General features: G+C 40.5%; 1 protein-coding gene and 1 long non-coding RNA gene across 2 annotated transcripts in view; one reads left to right on the plus strand and one right to left on the minus strand.

Annotated features, from left to right (window-relative positions):
* Positions 1–21,416, minus strand: part of LRMDA (leucine rich melanocyte differentiation associated) — a 755,532-nt gene that overhangs the window by 472,763 nt on the left and 261,353 nt on the right.
* Positions 12,382–14,703, plus strand: LOC308478278. Its single transcript, XR_013987013.1, has 2 exons — positions 12,382–13,170; positions 14,578–14,703. It is a non-coding gene; the product is annotated as an uncharacterized lncRNA (long non-coding RNA).

Raw genomic sequence — 21,416 nt, forward strand, 5'->3', positions numbered from 1 at the left:
TCAAAGATGGAAACATCCAGAAGTATAAATTGAACACCAGCTACCAGTACCTCAATCCAACAAAGCTATAGGAAATAGTTGCAGTGCACCTATTGGAAGAGATGGGGTATCCCGTTATCCTAAAAGCACATAGAAATGTAGGTCATGCACTGCTTTTGTTAATCTGCCCAATTTGGTACTTTTAGCTGTTCAGCAGCCATGTTATAAAAAGGTGGATTACTTAAGAAACAATTAGGTGAGTATACAAAACAATTTGCAGGCAAGCTTACTCCTTCAGCTTCGCAAGTGAAGTGCCTTTCAAGGCTGATTTATAACACTGTCGTCTTCAGAAGGCAAAATAATTAATAGGAGCATGGACTTCTAATTTCAGTGACTTCCAGAGAAAGTGGATTTCATTTGATTTATGATGGCTGGCGACTTTGCATTTTATCAGTTCATTCACTCATTATTTATGCTGATGACCAATTTCAATGGGTCGCTATCATCTAACTCGATACTAATCAAAGAGAATTAGGGTTCACTGCATTATTTAGAAGACACTAATTTATCTTCAGAACAAGTAGTAAGAACAGTTTGGGGCCTTCAACACTTTAAGGAAAAAGAAAAAGAAGCAAAGCTTGCTAATTCACAGCATTTTCATGGCATTACAAATGAATGCTGCATTTGTTAATTATTCTATAACAAAGCAACTACAGGAAGAATATAAACACAATACATAAGGCATATAACAATGAAGAGAAGACCTCTTGCCTGACATTTGGCTAGACCAGGGGTCTGCAACCCGCGGCTCCGGAGCCGCATGTGGCTCTTTTACACCTTTGCCGCGGCTCCGGGGCGGATACTAGCGAGGGGAGGAGGCGCATTGTGCGCCCCGACACTCCCCACTGTGGTGGGCGCTGTACTGGCTGTGACGTCGCATGGGGGCGGTGCGTGCGTTAGTCACGCACCGTCCCGACGTCACCTTCCCGCCTGCCCGCTACATTGTAAGGGGCATGTACGCTGGTCACTGTTTTGAAGGGGAGTGAAGAACGCATACACAAAAAAAGGTAACTTGTTAATTTAACGTTTATTTCTATGAGGAGGAGTAATTCTGAGGGGTCAAACAAAGAAATAATAAAAAAAAGTGACAAAAAAGTTATTTTTATAATGACGAGTTTTGCGGCTCCCAGTTTTTTTTTCTTCGGAAACGGGTCCAAGTGGCTCTTTTTGTCTTAAAGGTTGCAGACCCCTGGGCTAGACAGTGATCGTGCAAGGTTTCCATTTTCAATATGGATAATCTAAAAATATATTAAGGGTGTTTTCAGGGCAGAGAGCTTGGCAAGCGGCTAGATCAGAACACCTGATCTTATAAGGAGACTGTGCTGATCCCCATGTATGTAACTATATTGTTACAGGCCACCCCAATCTCTGCCGAGCGGTAGCAAGGAATTCCATGGGTCTTGGCACATAACCAGGGGTTGTGTTTCCTTGGGGAAAATGAGGCACAATGGAGGCTGGTGTCTTTATGAACTATGGTTTATTTACGCATATTTAGAATCTAAAGCCTTCATCAGGGAGGGTGCAGAATATCACACCCAAAGAGTGTCTCTTGTTGCTAACCTCACAGCTTCAGCGAGCTTGAGTCCAGAGCAGCCATGCTCCCTGGTCTCTTGGTGCAACTTCTCCCAGCAAGTGTGCATGCAGTCCTGCCCTCTGCTCCTCCTTCCCAGCAGTACTTGCAAAAAAACCCCAACTCTTCCCTTTCCGCTTCCAGCGATATAATTCCCAAAATTCCCCATGCAGAGGGACTTACTGTTAAACCACTCTGTGAAAGAGCCTATGGGAAAGAAGGTAAATGATGTGGAAAGCAGAACAATTTCAGGGATCAGTGTTGCAGTCACCCAGCTAAAAGGGGTGGGGAACCCAGTCAATGAAGTGACGATGTAGTGATGAGCAATGAGCCTACAGATGAATCTTATGTGTAAATTTGGCTAATTTGCAGACTCACAGGAAAGAAAAAAACTGGGGAACAAGTGAGCCATGTTGGCAGCAATGATGCTAGAATAAGGACCTATGAAATCCCAAATCGATTGTGGAGCTACTTGTAACGTCCTTCCTTTTAATCTATTGAGCAGAAATATCAGAATGGCAAAATCGCACTGGTCTCATTATTTCTAAAGGTGCAACCAGAATGACTTCCAAAATGAAGAATCCTGCTAGCCCTTCTGGAGCCAAGAATCAGCAAAACTGCAGAAGAAAGGCATCGTGGAAAGAAGCACTGACTGGATCAGGAGCCTAGTAGTGACACCGAAGCCATAAAGAAAACTGAGAATTTGCACTGATTCAAAACTGCTCAATAGGTGACTAAAAACAAAGTCGCTACCCACTGCCAACAAGTGAGGATGTGCTACTACTACCTGACCAGTCTAGAGCAAAAGTGTTTACTGTCTGCAATGTCAAGAACAGATTTTGGCACTGATAACCACATCCTTTAACAAGAACCACTGGCTATGAATGCCCATGGGAATCAGCCCAGCTGATTTTCAGTTTTCCCATAGAAGCTGAACCAGGTATTGGAAGGGCTCTGGGGCATCAAGATTGTGGTTGAGCATATTCTTGTCATAAGAAAAAGAGATGATAAGGAAGAGATAATACGGTCTCATGATAGCTAACTGCAACAACTGCCCCACAGATGTTGGGAGAAGAACATTAAACTCAGTGCTGACAAAGTACTATATATTGGACATCTATTGTCTATTGATCTCACTAGGACTATGACCAGAACTGGAGAAGGTGTGAGTCATTAAGGAGATGACTGGGCTAGCTAACTATCTGTTCAAATTTTGTGCACACTTTTCTGATGCTTGTTAGCCACTCAGGTTACCAACACACACTGACACAACTAGGGAATGGGCACCAGTCTTGGAAAATACATTTCCAAAAGAATTTCCAAAATAATTTCAAAATAATTTTAAAAACTCAGTAATGGAATTCCAACACTGATTATAGCCTAACTGAACAACTGGTAGTACACTGACACTGCATAGCTGAAAACACAACTAAGCAAAAGATTCCGAGCTCAGGACCAAGACAACTTGGACAAACTCTCAGTCATTAGTAGGTCCCAAATAGGAAAAACAGATGCCATGGATTCCACAAAGGAAAGAGGCACAAAAGTGGAGTACAGCACACAAAACAATGAAATAGACCTAACAGAAGAAAGCATGGCACCCAGAACAATTACACAAATGAGAAGTGGGAAGGTGGTAGAGTTTTCCAAATGGAAATGGAAATGATGGCCGGGGGGGGGGGTATTTAAATTTAACAATGCTATATTATATAATAGATATGTATTCCCATTTTCTAAAAACTTTCCTAGGCACCTCTTGGAAATTATCATAAGCAATTCAACCCTTTCGAAAACCAATGCAAATCACAAGAATTTGATATTTTGTTGTACAACCTAGGAGAGAAGTGGCTCCAAAGCAAACCATATTATCTTCAATTCACATAAAAGTAGTTAGCCAACAAGACAGCTGACTGAGATTTTATTATCCATGCAATAATTTTTACAGTGAACTCAAAATACCAATATAAGAAATTATCTGATGAGTTTAAAACATTAATATCTAAACAAAAGGACATGTTTTATAGGGTAAAAGTAGCGTTTTTCTTGCCAAAGAATAATTATGGACATATTAAACTGATTAAGTACCCATTTGGATTAACATTCACAAGAGTTTTATTCATGTAAACAAAACATGCTCATCATACTAATGAGCTGAAATAAAACCCACTACTTGGCATACTTTTCTGCACCATATCCCAATTTACATTTCATTACTAGTAAAAACAAAGCCTGAACACATTCTGAAAACCTGTTTACCTTCAAGCTGCTATCAATTTATTGCTATTAATGCACATTTTAAAGTACTTTCCCTCCTACCTCATGTCTGTGTTGACACTCAAGCCTAAAATAAATTTCACTTACACTTTACCTTTGTACTCTACTAATAGCAACAGTCGTGGTCAGCAAATCCATTCCACTACACTTAGTGCTTCTTGCATTAGAGCTCAGGTAATGAAAATAGAGTTGAGGTCTTTTTCTGGGACTTCGTGTTTTGTCAAATATAGAATTCTCCCATCACTGATATTTACAGTTTTATCTGAAAGTACTAAGCATCAAAAGTTTCCCTTGTGGCACCTAGACTCACTGCCATATGTTTTCTTCATTTCTCTTATAGCAGTTAGAACTCTGCTGTGACTCATCGCTAATACCAAAGACCAAAATTAAAAATAATAACAATATACATTGGTAACAGGTGCATATGGGAACAGGTAACCCCTACCTTTGCAGAAGGAGGGTATTTAGAAAAAGAAAGAGCTGTGCACATAGATGTCTTTGCTAAACTCTGGAACGAAACTTTGTGAATTCAGATACATGCTACTGAGTAATATGATAAGTGTATAAAAAATTTCCACTGATTATTGCTGTGGTTGTAAGCCCAACCCATGCCTCCTATGTCTTGCAGTTATCCTTTGGACATGGAGTCCCTTGACAGTGGTGTAAAAAAAAAAAAAGTACGTCAATGCCAGCAAGTACTGGTACCTTGCTTAAATTTACAGAGGTAACCAATATTGTTGTTCTTTGGAACACGCAAGTCAGTATAGACAGGGAAGGGAATAATATATGTCTGAAGGGTTTGCCTTCATGACAACAGGCAGAGCAGCCACTAATGACTGGGGAACCAGAGAGAGAGAGGGGGGAGGGAAGGAGGGAGGGAGGTAGAGAATCTCCACATGTGTTACATTGCAATTGTCGTGTTTTCACCAATGGAAGGATCCTTGCTAGACATTATTCAACACAGTAAAACATTACAGGTTGTAAGGTGAGACCTTGAAATTAATCTGAACAAATCTCATTTATCCACAACTTGTTTGTTAGGAAGACAAGCTTACCAAGTTGTCATCTGTCCCCCACTGCCCTCCACCCCCACCCCCACCCCCCGGAGTTAAGTGCAAAACAGCTTGTTTCAATTTGTAGTAAATACTGTTGGGTTAACATGTTGGGAGTGTTTTGCAAAACAAAACATATGGCAGCTGTATGGGCCATAAACAGATGACCTCTAAAACACACTCCCTGAACTTACCTTTTGCGTCCAACAAATGCACAGAGAAATATATTTTGTTTTAATTCCAGTACTTAAAAAGGGGTAGTGCTATATAACTTCTATTCTTCATAATGTTCATAAATGCCTGCATGTGTACATCCCCAGGTCCCACTTCCATTCCATATATATGAAAATGCAATTTACTGTACGTCAAATAAAAAATGCAGTTTTCAAATGCATGACAACAGGTGCTAGTTAAACGATCAGACACTATTTGTTACCTAGTCTCTTGCTCTCATTTGCAGCATGATAAATTGCATTTTAGGAGAGTACTGCGATCTAAGGGGTCTTGACATGTTTTTATTGATTTGCATAGGTTATATGCATGTATTCCTGTTTGTAGGCAAATAGCGCCAGGAGTAAATTCAAGTCACTGTGCTTCTTGTTTCAAGAAAATTGTAGTCATCACAGGGGAGCCAAGATGGAGTGAGGCTGGGTAAAAGAGACATATGCAGCCCACTGGAATCTTAGAACCTCTATTAAGATTTATAGGCTGTAGGATTCTTTTGGGCTTCAACATTATTCTTAGTAAACCCTTTCTGTCTTCAGTTGTTTATAAAAACTGGCAGCTTTAGCAAAGACAAAAGCTGATGGTATAGGTAGCACAATTTAACATAATAGTTTTTGCCTGTCCTCCAAGTACCCTGAGCGGATGCTGAAGAAGAAGAAAATCCCTGCAACATATGTATAGAGTCTGTCCCAATCTTTGCCAGGTACATATAATTTCTAAGGTGTTTAATATGTGGGACATTTGTGACTTTGAATGGTGTTCCACAGCTGGTGGTATTTCATAGTATGACACCTGGTTGAAAACATGTGATTCAGAGGATAGTATATGATTGCAAGAGTGTGCATTCAAGGTTTCTGGATCTCTCTATATTACTTTGTGTAGTTCAAGTTGCCTGACGTGACCTTTAAAGCACCCAAAGGACTGGGGCTGACCCCTTAGAATGCCATTCAGTAAGCAGGATTGTTCCCACAGGTTAAAAAGGGACAAATAATGTATCTCAACGGAAGCAAATTAAGAATGTAAGAGCAACCCTACTGGATCAGATCAAGGATCCATCTAGTCAGCACCCTATTTCTAAAAGGAGCAAGCCGGCAGTATGCCAGGCTATGGATGCTGCCTCCCTTTCCTTTGTTCCTTCCTTCCACCCACTTGCTGCTGCTGAAGTACCTTCAGCAGCCAGAAAAATGAGGTGGGAGACAAGCCATTCGGAATGTTGTCAGTTGGTGGGGCCTGGCTGAAGAAGGCCCAGAAATCAATTGAGTTTGACTAAGAGGTAAAGGGACGCGGGTGGCGCTGTGGTATCAACCACTGAGCCTAGGGCTTGCCGATCAGAAGGTCGGCGGTTTGAATCCCCGTGACGGGGTGAGCTCCTGTTGCTCGGTCCCAGCTCCTGCCAACCTAGCAGTTCAAAAGCATGTCAAAGTGCAAGTAGATAAATAGGTACCGCTCCGGCGGGAAGGTAAACGGTGTTTCCGTGCGCTGCTCTGGTTTCGCCAGAAGCGGCTTAGTCATGCTGGCCACATGACCTGGAAAAACTGTCTGCGGACAAACGTCGGCTACCTTGGCCAGTAAAGCAAGATGAGCGCTGCAACCCCAGAGTTGTTCGCAACTGGACTTAACTGTCAGGGGTCCTTTACCTTTACCTTTTAAAGAAGTAAGCAGAGTTTCTGTTCCCCACTCCCTCTCAGATACAGCTCCAGGGAGGTGCTCAGAAGCATTCACTTCCATTTTTACTTCGTCACAAATTGCTGGGACGTCCAGTGGTAGTTAATGTTAACTATGGTTTTCTGAGCACCTTACCTTCATGAAAAGGACATGGTGGAGATTGCCAGAGCACCTTCCTGGAAGGTGCCCTGGCAATCGTCAAAGGGACACACCAGGACGAAGACACTTAGTCAATAAAAGCCCAGCTTATCCAGAAAATAACATATGCTAGGCATACCTTAAATTGCTGAGTGCCAACAACTCAAAAAAATAGGAAAGTTTGAAGAGAGTACAAACTGCTTAGAAAATCAATGCCAACATATATTGTGGCAGGGGTCAAGGAAAAGACTGCTGATTGGGAATCATAAAGTTGGAAGGGACCCTAAGAATCATCTAGTCCAACCCCCTGCAATGCAGCTGTTCCTTATGGGGATCGAACCTGCAGTCTTGGTAATTTCAGCACCATGCTCTAACCAACTGAGTTATCCAGCTTTAGGACTGTGGCATCCTTCCTAAATACACATCCCACCTAAAGAGAAACCAATGCTTTCGGAGGTTGCTTTTCTAAATGTCCAGCTATGTTTTCAGGCTTAAAATTCTAAAGGGATAAATGAGCTTTGTGAAATGGAAATGCCAAACACACATTGCTTCTCAAGTAACAAACCCATAGACAGAACTAACTCTCTTGGGATTCTGTACTGAAGTTCCTTCCCTACTTGTATCATCTCAGAATATGATACTGAAAAAGATCACTTAGTTTATTTTCAGTATGAAAAATTAAATATGGCTGGCATATTTCCTAACAACACACCACTCTTCAGTAAGAGTTCAAAGCCACTGGGAATTTAACAAATGAAGTTCTAATTTATATTACAAAATAGGAAGATGAGCAAGTAAGAGTAAGTGGCAGTAGCACGTTATTGTTTTTCCCTTCCACATCTGCCTCTCCTTACTCTGTGGAGATACAATTATCATTCTTAAAATATTGATTTGTTTCCCCATGCAAAATACATTGTTCAGGAAAGATTTTACTTCAGGGCTCAAGAAAAGCGAAGTAAGGCAAATGATTTACTCAAAGGAGCCTTTCCTCTAACAGTAATGAGATTGGTAGAAATGGACATAGGACTTAACTCTATTTTTTTATATAATCTATAGGTTTATTTCAACACAAGGTGTTTGGAGTTCATGGAGCGATGTTTTGAATTGATCTTATGAGCACAAACCTGAAGACTGCTTGCATCTGATTCCAGTATGTATGTGTCCTTTTTGCAGATTCTCTATAAAAGCTTGTGACAAGAAGCTTCTTTGTTTCTCCCAGTATACCCAGTTACCTCATTGTGTACATTTCTTTATATCCCTATATCAGAAGTCATTATATCTGAGTTGCTATAGCTACTCCATTATTTATAAATTCTGATGTACTAGCAGGATGACTAAAAACTTTGATTAAATGCTTCAAAACTGGGGAATTCAAAGTCAGTGAGTGGCTACTTTATCTCTATTTTGTTCCACCACATAATGTATGCACAAAAGTGGCAAAGGTACTGGCTATATTTATTATACTTCATTATTTTATTACTTTTATCATCTCACACTGATGTTATGAATCCAAGGCTGTAATGGAAAGTGTAAACTACAACTTGATTTAGTAAACTGCTACATGAAGCATGAGGTTTCTGTGCTAAATCATAGTAAATATTAGAGCCCTATAACAAAACCTCTAAAACAATTCAATTTAATACAATTTTAGAATCCAGTGTCAATGTAGAACCCGACATCAGTTATGAGAATAGATAATGCATCATAATTATTTAAGTTGTCTGTTGTTGCTTCTTTTTTGTACACCACTTAGAGTTATTTTTAATATATTACCGTAAGTGGTAGAGAAATTAAATAATAGTCAATAATCCATAGTTCCCCACACAGATTCCCCATTTATTCAACAGACCAAGTAGATCCGGTGCACATTCAATGGTAACCAGATCTGAGACTTCTGCTGTAACGAAGGGCTTTCAAACTGCTATTCAACTAGGAGCAGGGCTTTTTCTATGGTGGCCTAAGAATTATGGAACTTTTCCCTTTATGAGGTCAGAATGGTAGCTTCTGTTTCCTCTTTATAGAGATGGTTGAAAACCATGGCATTCCACTGAGGTTTACGAGGCTGAGACTTGGTTTTTCAACTACTCAAGTCATGACTTTTGTTGTCAGCTTTTATATGTTCATAGTTTTGATTCTACTTTTTAAATAATGTATTTTACTTTTAAGACTCTTTACATGGACTGCTTAAAGAGTATTCCTGCTGAAAGGCAAGCTGTAAACACAAGAAGGTGGGGATGTGAGCCACCAAAGTATCTGATGCGATTCTGATGATCCACTACTACCACCACCCTGAGTAAAGTAGCCCATCTATCTGCATTTTGTGCCTTCCTCCCCCTTAGAAAACCGTATATTCAGCAGTCCTAGCACAGCGCATGCTCTTTGTTTGTGCTTATTAAATAAAAGAAAGGATCACCTTCAACTATATTAATGATGGACTGGTGGATGAAGGATGCCTGCGAAAATTCACAACATCTGTTTGCTCCACTCTCTCCCCAGCATGCTGCACCTATTTCTCATGCTTAATGATGCTCATCCACTCTGCAAGTTTTACGAACAAATGTGTGTTTAGCCACATTCATCATTCTGAATGAGTGTTCTTGATGAAGCATCCACTGGCCTGTTTCGCTCTTTCTGCTACACTTTAACAAATGACAACTGCTCTACGTATTTTTCATTTTGTTAAAAAATAAAAAAAGGAAAGGCTAAGTGAAGGATAGGCCTAGCATCTTTTTTTTAACTTCTGTGGTAACTTTAGTGGGGGAAACGGGGGGGGGGGACCCACTACCCAGCACTTAACACTGCACACATTCAAAACCATGAATCTTCACACAGAAACATTAAACACTCCCTGATCTGGCAGTCACTGGGTGTTTGGGGGCCTCTCTTCCCAAGGGGCATGCCACATCATCACCGACATACTGAGAACAACAGACCTCCCACACATACTCCTGGTATACTCTGCCACATATTTTGCTATGATGACAGGGTTAACACAAGAAAGCAAACCAAACTAAAATACCATATCATCTCCTTTGCCTTAGACACTCTGTATTACAAAACCTTAATGGAAATCGGACCTGTGCCTTTTAGCCAAAACAGATGCAACAGGGAAAGCAATTTTTATTTATTGACATCTACTCCATTCACAAACAAAAGAGTTTGGGTTGAGTTTTTACATCAAAAGTAGCGCTGTGCTTATTTTTGGTTTTGACCACTGCCCAGTAATTTATGAGAAAATAAGTTGTATTCAAAAATAATCAAAGAGGAGAGAAAATTTTGGTAAAATCTCATGTTGCAGTGCATGTTTTTGTGTGTACAGTGGTACCTCGGGTTACATACGCTTCAGGTTACATACGCTTCAGGTTACAGACTCCGCTAACCCAGAAATAGTGCTTCAGGTTAAGAACTTTGCTTCAGGATGAGAACAGAAATTGTGCTCCGGGGGCGCAGTGGCAGCAGGAGGCCCCATTAGCTAAAGTGGTGCTTCAGGTTAAGAACAGTTTCAGGTTAAGTACGGACCTCCGGAATGAATTAAGTACTTAACCCAAGGTACCACTGTACTTTCCTTACTTTTAGAGAGGCCGGGGGGGGGGGGGAGGTTGTGAGCATCTTTCATTTCATTTTTTTAATCATTATCTCTGGTAGTCTGCACTTTGCAGCCTTCCCGGGTTCCCACACTTTCTGAAAACCCCATGATGTCCTCAGCTAGGTTTTCCTGGAAGAGTGGGAAGAGTGGAAGGTATCTACTGCTGTGCCTGGCAGAAGTTCAATGGAATTTTTTAAAGTGAAGTCTTTTTACTTTTAAAGAAATCAGTGTAGTTCATTAAAAAAATTAAAAGGAAGGACTCTGCTTAAAAACTAATTTGGCAACTATGTTGATCTCAGCCCCAGGCACTCAGTAGCCAATTTTCCCTGCTTCAATTAAAGCTTGGGGAAAGATATGTGAGGTAACTTCTCCTATGGGATTTTTTTTTTTTTTTCAGATCAGGAAGCTGGGGAGGCTGCGCAGTGCTGGAGAAATGACTAATGGAAAGAGAAAAACAAGCCCACCCACGGCCATCTTGCAGTGATAAGATAAACTCAGCCCCACTTCTGCCAAAATTCTAAAGAAATCCTGAAATGTCCTGAGAAAATGGCAGAAAAATCAAACTCTCTCACAGGGGAAGAAAACTTTCAAGAAATAGCAGGACGGGTTTTTGGCAGAGCACTAAAGGTCATATAGGTGAGGGAATTGTGACTCCTTCCCACTTCACTCTATCCATCACTGCAGGCATATCTCCCAGCCCAGCTCCAAAACTGAGAGTGAGATTTGCTAGTTAGAGCAATGAGCCAGAAGCAACTTGGACATATACCCTTAAATGTAAACATGAGTCACCACCATCCCATGTGTTACACAGGAGTGAGACATAAGAACAGCCCTCATGGACCAGAACAAATGTCCATTTAAGTCCAGCAGACAGGTCTCACAGTATCTAACCACATGTCTATGGGAAGCCAACAAGCAGCACATGAGCACAATAGCAACCTCCCCCATTGTGATTCCCGGCAAATGGTGATCAGAGGCCTACTGCAATATTGGAGGCAGTACACAGCCAGTGTGGCTAATAGCCACTAAGAATCTCATTGTCCATTAATGTATCAAATTCCCTTAAGAGTTAGTTTTAAGATGAAATGTGAGCAGAAGTAGCAGACATTTGGAGGAGTCTGTAGTAAAGTGGAGACTTCAGAACACCTGGGTATTATGTAAAATAACTAAGCAAGTATTAGAAATCACCCCAGAATTGGCCCTACTAAACATCTTCCAAGACAATAACACAAGAACTCATAACCCGCCTACTTTCAGCAGCCAGAAACATCATAACGAGACACTGGAGAGACCTGTCAGGAGTAAGCATGGACCAATGGTACCAAATAGTATGGGAAACAGCCCTACTAGAAAAATTAACCAATAAACTGAAACTGATCCAAAACACCCACCCACCCCACTCACACATGAAAACAAAGACCACCACAGCCAATCACAAACAAACAACCACACCCTAGGCCAACCCCAACCTCTCTCACCACCAAAGGAATACAAGTGAACAGCAGAGAACCAGCACAAGCAATGCTGACACCAAACCCTACATATATTAAGTAAAATAGAAACATCACCACCCAACCCCCCCCCACCTCTTTCCCCCTTTTCTTCCTAATGCCTCAACAAATGAAACTGATTTGTAAAAATGTTACATGGTAAAAAAATGAGAGAGAGACATTACACATACTTTTGTAAATCAAGAAAATCTTTAATAAAAATACATTTTAAAAAAGAACACCTGGCTATTATTTGTTTTCATTTGACGTAATGAAGAATTGACTCTGTTGTGGAAGGTTTCATGGATAAGCTCTTGTGGGAGAAAAACTGAAAGGCACAAGAGCAAATGCCTCTTTACAGCTTAGGAGCCAAAGGATCATATTGTAAAGAACACCTAAATCCCCATTTCAGCAAGAAGCTGCCCAAAGACAAAGGAACATGTCCATAAAGGTCCTTCCAGGCAGCAATGAACACTTTAAAAAAAAAAATACCATGCCTACATGAATGAACTAATAGCAGTGTATCCACTGAGGTCAGTTTGAGGATTGTGCAACAACCATTTTAGACAAAAGGCATAACCTACTGTACCTTGGTTCTGTACCTTCTGTGACAAAGCCATTTAACCAGGCAACTCCAAAATTTTCCCCGGTCTTAAATGTAGCATATAGTATATCTTTTAGCATCTTTCTATTGGGTCTCCATAAGACTGAATAAAATCTAAACTGAAAGGTGAGGTTCAAGTAGTCTGGCTTTCTTTGGCTTGCCTTGATAACATTTGCTATTTTGCTACACAGACACCCTGTTGCCTATCAGGCATTGTCCAGTTTTTCTTCTTGACTTGCTCAGTAGCCTCCACAGGTATCCCTGGGTTACATAACCTACCATGTCATAATGCACCTCAGGGTGCGGAACCTGTGGCCTTCCAGCTGTTGCTGAACTACCACTGCCATCAGCCCCAGCAAGCATGGTCAGCCAATGGTCAGAGGTGATGGGAGCTACACTCCAGCAGCACTGAAAGAGACACAGATTCTTCAGCCCTCATCTACTCTCCCACACTCCATTCCTTTGAGTCTCAGCAGACTCAGCAACTGCAAACTCAGGCCAAACGTCTACCTTCTGGAGCCTACCAGGTGCTTAACAAGCCCAACTCCACTTTTGCAATCCTAGGCAGGCAGATAAACACAAGAGGTCAATTGAGTCCCTGCTGAGCCAAGTGTTCCTTAGCATGAAGTAACATCTAATGTGAGCATAATTTGATGTCTTATGACAACTTATTGGCATAGCAAGTTTGAGGACTTAGGCTGTAGGAAAAGCTTTTGGTTCAGAATGGTAAAACAGCTGGAGGAACAAAGATGAACATATTTCAGACCTCAAATGAAGCCTCAGCATGATAGAACAAATTCAATCGAGTTTCCAATTGGCAAACTGTTTCCAACAAATGCTGTTTCTTGGGTAAGATGGATAACTTACATTTTGGAACATATGCAGAGAATTACCCAGAACAGATGTAAATGTGCTCGAACTCAAGGCTTCTTTGGCACAAACAATACATAGAAAAGTGGAGCATTTCATTCCACTTAAAGTGCTGTGCACTGAGGAGGGCTCATATTTGGGATGGAACTTCTGCCAGCTGAAATGATTTTATCAGTGCAGAACAGCAAGGAACTTCTCTGAAAGAACTGGGTTTTCTTTTAAAAGGTACAATGAAATCCATAAGAAATGGAGACATGACATTTTACTATAAATTCAGGCTTCTCAGATGCATAAGTAGTTAAGGAATTGATTCTTATACTTAACAGAAAATTGTCCATGACGAATTTCTAAGCCACATACAAATTGCTACTTTTTCCAAACGTCAGCAATGAACAATGCAACAGGGCTGATAAACACAGCCTATATCCTTGATAAAAAGGGAATTTGTAATTATAGCAAAATATTCAAATTACCAATAAAAAGTTAATAGTAGTAAAAATTCAAATTACCACTTTCTTAAAGAACGCCAGTGATCCTCATATTTCAGAACTTAGGGCCCACAGAGGAATTTTCTAAGAAAATTAATTTACATTTTTTCAGCTGAAAATGCATTTTGTCTTCAGTAAAACAGATTTGTATCTCAAAGTGGAAGAAAGGATTTATGCAAAAAAGAACTCATGGGATCATTACAGAAACACAAAATGTAATTTTCTGCTAGAATTGTGAATTGCATTTACAAGAATTGTTTTTCAAATATGGCCCCAAATCACATAAAACACATATTGGAAGGGGGATTAGTATGTTTCAAGAGTAGCCTTCTTATAAAGTATTAGGTGTTTTTTATGCAACGTAAGTATCTTGTTTAAATACTTTTTTGTTGTTAATTTTTAAATCACACTAATACACAAATATCAAAACTTACTTATTGTTAAGAAAGTATGTTGTGTTGAATATCTATTCTGGTTATGTTTCTCCTGGGATATCTACACATTTACATTTATGCTCCAGCTCACTTTTAGTTTCCACTTTAGCCATATGTTTCTTCCTACTTATGGCATACGCAGGAGCAGCCCAATACATTTTGGTGGCTGAGGTAGCAGCCCCCTCTCAACTGATTAACATGGGACAGAGTCACTCAGGAGGTTCTCTTCCGCAAGCTTCAGAGAAATAAATGGAAGTTGGAAAGACTACTGTACTGAATCTGTGTGGCTCCTAGTAATTCCATCAGGACTTGTTTAGGGGAAGATGATCAGTATTCTCTTTTGTATCATGACATCAAGGGTATGTAGTACTTTACAAAGAAGCATAAGCAAATAAGACAGGTCCCTGACCCAAACGAGTACCAGAAGAGGAAAAGGGGTAATGGGATTAATGTGAGCAATCTCTATATAATCATGCTGGCTATGTACAAATTACCAGCTTAAAACAGAAAATACAATGTGTAAAATACAGGTTGTGATCTAAAGAATTACTTTCAGCTTGCCCAAAGGTTTCAGCACACAAGTGGGATTTCTGAATGTTTAAATTTGAATCATGCCAGAATACAAACTGCTTTTGAAAGTCCCAGCAGCTTCAACACCTTGCCATGTGGTATTGGAAGGGAGGCACATGGAGAGGTGAGGAGCTGCTGTCTGAAGAATGTTGGCCCAAATCCCATTTATGGAAGAGGACTGATTAGGATCCAAACAATGCACAACCACTGTCCTGAATTCTCCTTCCTGTTCACAACAGACTTCAGATAAAATTTTCTATTCCGTGCCCTTCCACCCAATGTAAGAAGCCTTCAAAACAACTTACAACTCAAAATAAAAACAGTTAAAAATAATCTAGCAATAAAGCAAAATTACTCAGCTGCTATCAGCAAAACACACACGAGCTAATTTAAAAACATTGTTTTTACCTGATGCTGGAAAAGCAGGCAGAGGGGAGTTCTAGTGGAGCTTCTCAAGTCCACAATCTGGGTTGGCACTTCCACCAAGAAGGTCCACCCCATATTTTCACCTGCTGATGCTGGAGTTGTTGCTGTAAAAAAGGGGTGCAGGCTGATAGTGCAAAACCTGAAGTAATATAAATGCGTCCCCAGTCATCTGGCAATCCAGTGAAATGCCAGGTGAATGAGTTCCTCAAGGTGGGTGGAACCCCAATTAGAGCAGACTGAGCCACCAGGATTTCTCTTTAGTTTAAACTTCAGATTCTATATTTTGTTAATATTAGACACTGACTCAGGTCCTCAACAGCATCTCACAGAATTAGATCAAGAGAAGAGATAATGGTGGACATCATTCTGCACACTTGATGACACTGCATTCCTAGTCTCCCAGCAGGTTTGTGTAGTTGTTGAACTGCGTAATTTTTCTTCCCTTGTTTGCTGCTTCCTCCCTCTCTCCATCCTATGGAGCCCTTGTGCCCACAATCAAGGGCCCCTTTAGTCTACTCCTGTTTCCTTTCCCTCTTCCTCTTCAACTGTAGCTCATATCTGTTTCTGTGTTATAAGGGGATGACATCAGTACCTTTCTGACACCAGCAGCCTTGGCAACAATCCCCATTGTTAGCTCAGGCTTCAGTTTCTTTCCTTAGGTGTATTGGTTGCTACCCACATTCAGGTCTGGGCTGAAAGCTGGGGTGGGTTCTGTGAAAGATGGCCCTATGTGACTTTCATAAGTGGGGTAGGCATGGTTTGAACATGTCTCAGAATGCAGCGAAGGCATTTGTTCTCAGAGCAGAAAATGTATATTCAAACCACTTCTACAATACTTAGAATGTCTACCTTCCCTTCAAGGATTACCCACATGAACCAAGTCCACACATAGAAAAGATCAGTGGGACACATTGCTGCCCTTGCCCTTAAGGTTGCACCGCTTCATTTGACTAACATGAATATTAGGCATGGGATGTCTGAGCTGGGGAAGCCTGCAAAGCTGACTCCCTCAGCTTAGACATTCTTGCCAAACTCATGGACATCTGTGAAGGAAACTGTGTCATCTTAGAAACAAGGCCAGCCCCATTGTCCCAGGGCTCCCTTTCCATGCATGGGACTCCCTTCATCCATGAAGGGGGCTTTTGTCTTCAGCCTAAATGTGGAGGAAATTATTTCAACACTCATTCTCTGGCTAAAAAAGAAATGATGGCAGTGAGTGTATGCTTAAACCTTTTCCACCACACTTGGAAATACCTGTCTTCAAGCAAAAGTTAGGGCTTTTCCTGAAAGCTGGGGAAACTCCTCATGGAGTGTTTTTTTTTAGGGTAAAGGGGATTTGTGGAGGCTGTCTCTCAGATAAAATGTTGCAGGCTCCCCAAACACAGTCCAGTGCCTCTGCCTTCCTAAGTGTCCAGATGATGCCATTTGATGAAACAGTTCAAAAGAATGATGCGGTAGACAAACCTTTAGGCACATCTGCAGTTAGTGGGATATTATTACAGAGATGCCTTAACTAATAAACAGGTGTTGCAGATTGGCTAGTAAAACCTGCCTGACTTCAGAATATTTAAACAAGCCTGCTTAAATCAAGAGCCCCTTTAGTCCAGTAGTTAGACGTAAGATGCCTCTAGGAACCTCCAAAGCAGAGATTGAAAACAACAGCATCCCCCTCTCCAATGCTGGCCCCAAGTCCCAGGCATTTAGCAGTCCACTGCCTCTGAATATAGAGATTCTTCCATGAATTTGTTGTATCCCTTTTAAAGACCATCTGGGTGAGTGGCCATCTCCGCATCTTTTGGGCAGCAAACTCCCTAAGTTAATTGTGCCCTGTGGGGGGGAAAGTAGTTTAGTTCCCATGGAACAATGCTTTAATTCATTCTCACAACAATGAGCCTCCTAGAGAACATCTGCTTCCTCCTCCCCTAGGAAAGGTAACAACTTGATTTTGGTTTCTAATGCTCCTGCAAAAGTTAGAGAGACTGCTAGAACACTACAGTGGTACCTTGGTTCTCCAATGCCTTGGTACTCAAATGCCGAAAACCCAGAAGTAAGTGTTCCGGTTTTCAAACGTTTTTTGGAGGCCGAACGTTTGATGCAGCTGTTGGCTATTGTTTCCAGGGCACCTGCACTAATCAGAAGCTGCACCTTGGTTTTTGAAAATTCCAGAAGTCAAATGGACTTCTGGAACGGATTAAGTTTGGTGCTTTGTTTTTGCTATTTATTTTACATTTTTGTTTTTGAGGCTTTTTCGGTTAATTTGTTTTTGTGACTGTGTAGAACCCAGCTCAGCTACTGATTGACTGATTGTGTGACTGTGGAAATGGATAAAAGCCCTCCCCCCATCCAAACAATGACTATCATCAGTGCAGGCATATAAAAAAAGAATTAATTTTAATTTTAATCATCTACAATACTGTCTTATTTATTTTATAGTACAGTACATTGATTATTGCTTTCATTTTATGGATCAATGGTCTCGTTAGATAGTAAAATTCATGTTAAATTGCTGTTTTAGGGGTTGTTTTTAAAAGTCTGGAACAGATTAATCCGTTTTGCATTACTTTCTATGGGTAAGCATGCCTTGGTTTTAGAAACATTTTGGTTGTGGAATAAACTTCTGGAATGGATTAAGTTTGAGGAACAAGGTACCACTGTACATAAATCAATTCTTTACACATAAATTCCCATGGTCTTGCCACCTGTTAACAAGAAGGACATGTAACGTTTGCTGGAGTCAATGTAATCAAAACTAGAGTTGATTAAATGGCATTAGTTTTCTGTTCCCACAGATAATTGCAGATGCTACTTAATAATAGAAAGACAGTTCTACTACTATCAAGGATCCTGCAGATATTATAATAACATGTGCTCCCCAATCCCCAATCCCTAAATATAATTCTCATTTCTTACTTTAAGAACAGATTTAGACATTGCGGGATAATGACAGAAATATTTTACTGTTCATCCTAAACTATATCCCCAACGAGTAGCTTAAAATATGAGGAATATTTTATGTAACCCATAAAAATGGGGAAAATCTAAATTATACAAGTGATAGAAAGTCACTAAACTACACCATAAACTATGCTAACTACAAGAGGTCTGCACCTATGTCCATCTGTTTTAGGATGGTTTTATTATTTCTAACAGCACAAGAAAGTGTATTTTGAGCTAAAGCAGTTGAACTTCATTGTTACCAAGGGGAAAGTATAGGAGTTCATTTCTTCAGGTAATATAAAGTATGACAAACTTAACGGAAAAGAAGGTGATTTTCTTTATCCAAAGAGTAAGAGCTGTTTCCAACTTAAGTTTTTAATTAATGGACCTAAATTAGTCATTGAAGAGTGGCGAAAGAAAAGAAAGAGGAAAAGGAAAAGAAAATGCTCCAAAGTGCTTACAGCCTAATTTTTATAGTGGAAGAGATATACTTCAAAGGGAAGAGGCAAAGTTAACAAAGAGCCTATGCCAACACTTCAGATACTTGTTAGTAACTAACTATGTTGAATTCAAATTATTTTGGCTCCCCACCCTGCAAAGTATGGGGCCCTTTTTCATCATTATGTTATGGTGAAGATAAATGTGAATTACAACCAACCATAGACCAATCAATGGAAGCTGATCAGGTCATTTTTTAGGTTCATTCAAGATGAGTCCCATTACCAGCGAAAGAGCTTTGAGTGCTGACAGCAAAAGAAAAAAGCAACCATTCCTGGAATGACAGTGGTCCCACTTAAGGTTCACACCCACTTCCCCCTAGTTACTCCTGTCACTTCCAAGCCTTGCGACATGATCTCTCCGCCACCAAGCCTTCTGTTCAGCCATTTTATCTAATCTCCTTGCCCTTGGACTAATAGGCTGGATACTTTCTCTTGCAGTTCTTCCTCTTCTGGCTGTCCCCCCACCCCAGTTCTTCCCAACTGTTCTCTTCCGAACTGTGTCCCCCAGCAAACCGTTGTTCCAAATCAATACTGCTCTCCTGCTCCTGTGCAGTTTCAGGATCCTGGCCAGGAACAGGGGGAGCATAGCTGTCAACTTATCCCTTTTCTTGCGAGGAATCCCATTCGGAATTTGGGAATTTCCCTTAAAAAAAGGGAAATGTTGAAAGCTATGAGGGGTAGGAGGAGGCTCCCACCATTGTTCATTAGAGCAGTACTCATCAGCCTGGTTTCTGACATCACCTCACGAAGGAAAACATGAACTTGTAAATCTGTTCTAAAGAAATAATGTAAGCTGTTTGGCCGTATATCACATAAGTCAACACAACCCACAGCACAGATGTTAGAGACACAATAATATTCTCTTCCAGGAATTATTGGTTGCTAATGCCAACGAAGTGCTATTTACCTTGCTAGTTCATCTAACTTAAGAGCTTTTTACTTGATGTACCAAAGTGTTTAAAAGTCTTTGAACATTAGAGCACTTTCAGAAATGTGAAGTTTTAACTAGTTCAACTGCAACTTGGAAATGGACAATTTTAAGAGTAAAACGTATTTTAAAATAAATGTGTTCCAACAGAACAGAAACAACTAAAAACAATAGATGGACTATCGTGGTCAGGAAGGGAATGACAGGGGACTGAAGTGTGCATTCGAAGGGTGACTCCCAATTAGCCAACCATTTGCAGGGCATCACTATTATGTCTATATTAGGTGGTGGTCAGCTACTTCTGAAGTCTCTTCCACCCCATGCAGGGGCGAAACTAGGATTTATTTCACTTGGGTGAAAGACTCAGTTTGGCACCCCCTGCACATGCATTTGCATACACAAACATACAGGCTGGGAGCCTCAATGATGCCCCTCTGGAGGCTGTAAAGGTAAAGGGACCCCTGACCATTAGGTCCAGTTGTGGCCGACTCTGGGGTTGCGGCGCTCATCTCGCTTTATTGGCCGAGGGAGCCAGAGTACAGCTTCCGGATCATGTGGCCAGGATGACTAAGCCGCTTCTGGCAAACCAGAGCAGTGCACGGAAACGCTGTTTATCTTCCCACTGGAGCAGTACCTATTTATCTACTTGCACTTGACGTGCTTTTGAACTGCTAGGTGGGCAGGAGCAGGGACCAAGCAACGGGAGCTCACCCCGTCACGGGGATTCAAACTGCCGACCTTCCGATCGGCAAGCCCTAGGCTCTGTGATTTAGACCACAGCGCCACCCGCGTCCCTTTTCCCCTAAATACTACCCCTTTAATGTCTTTTTGGCACTGGGTGAAGATCTTTCTATTCTCCCAGGCCTGTTAACATCTTAATATTATTTAAATTTCACTGAAATTTTGACCCTGATTAATCTGATAATGATTAGTTTTTGCTTGCAGGTGTTTGCTTTCATTTTTATATGATTGTGAGAGGATTCAAATTGTTTCTTGCTGCAGTTGGCTTACTTTATTATGAATTATGATTTTCCCCCAAAATATATTTTATTATACATTATCTAGAGGCTAATTGCACAAGGTGATTGATAAATATAATAAGAAGGATTATTATGTGAATCCCATCCATCCAAGAACTAAACTTGATGGATAAAAGATCTGAACTTTTACATAGTTAATTGAGCACATTTAAAGACAATTATATAATACTGACAGTTTGGGGGAAAACAAACCGCATATGTTCATATGACATATTTGAAAATTTGGGGAATGTTTCAGCCATTGATTTTAATTAAAATGATTTAAACACACGCTGAAAGCAATGGAACAAAGATTATGAGATTGTGCTCATATTTTGATTAATCCTTCATAGCATCATGCCAAATATGTTTAGATTTTCTGATAAAAGCAAGCAATTTCAATTAATCCCCTTCTCTCAAATTTCAGTACTACAAATATTCACTCTCTCAATTCTCTTTTGCAACTGACCTGGGTGAATCTGATGACATCACACTGTTACGTAGCAAAGTGGCAATATGGTGATGTCACTAAGGGTAAGGGAGAGAGTGCAATGAGAGAAGACAAGTAAAGGTAACATAAATGAGTAAGGAAGCTTTTTCC

The sequence above is a fragment of the Podarcis pityusensis genome, assembly GCF_964106645.2.
Source record: "Podarcis pityusensis genome assembly, chromosome: 5".
NCBI classification, from domain to species: Eukaryota; Metazoa; Chordata; class Lepidosauria; order Squamata; family Lacertidae; genus Podarcis; species Podarcis pityusensis.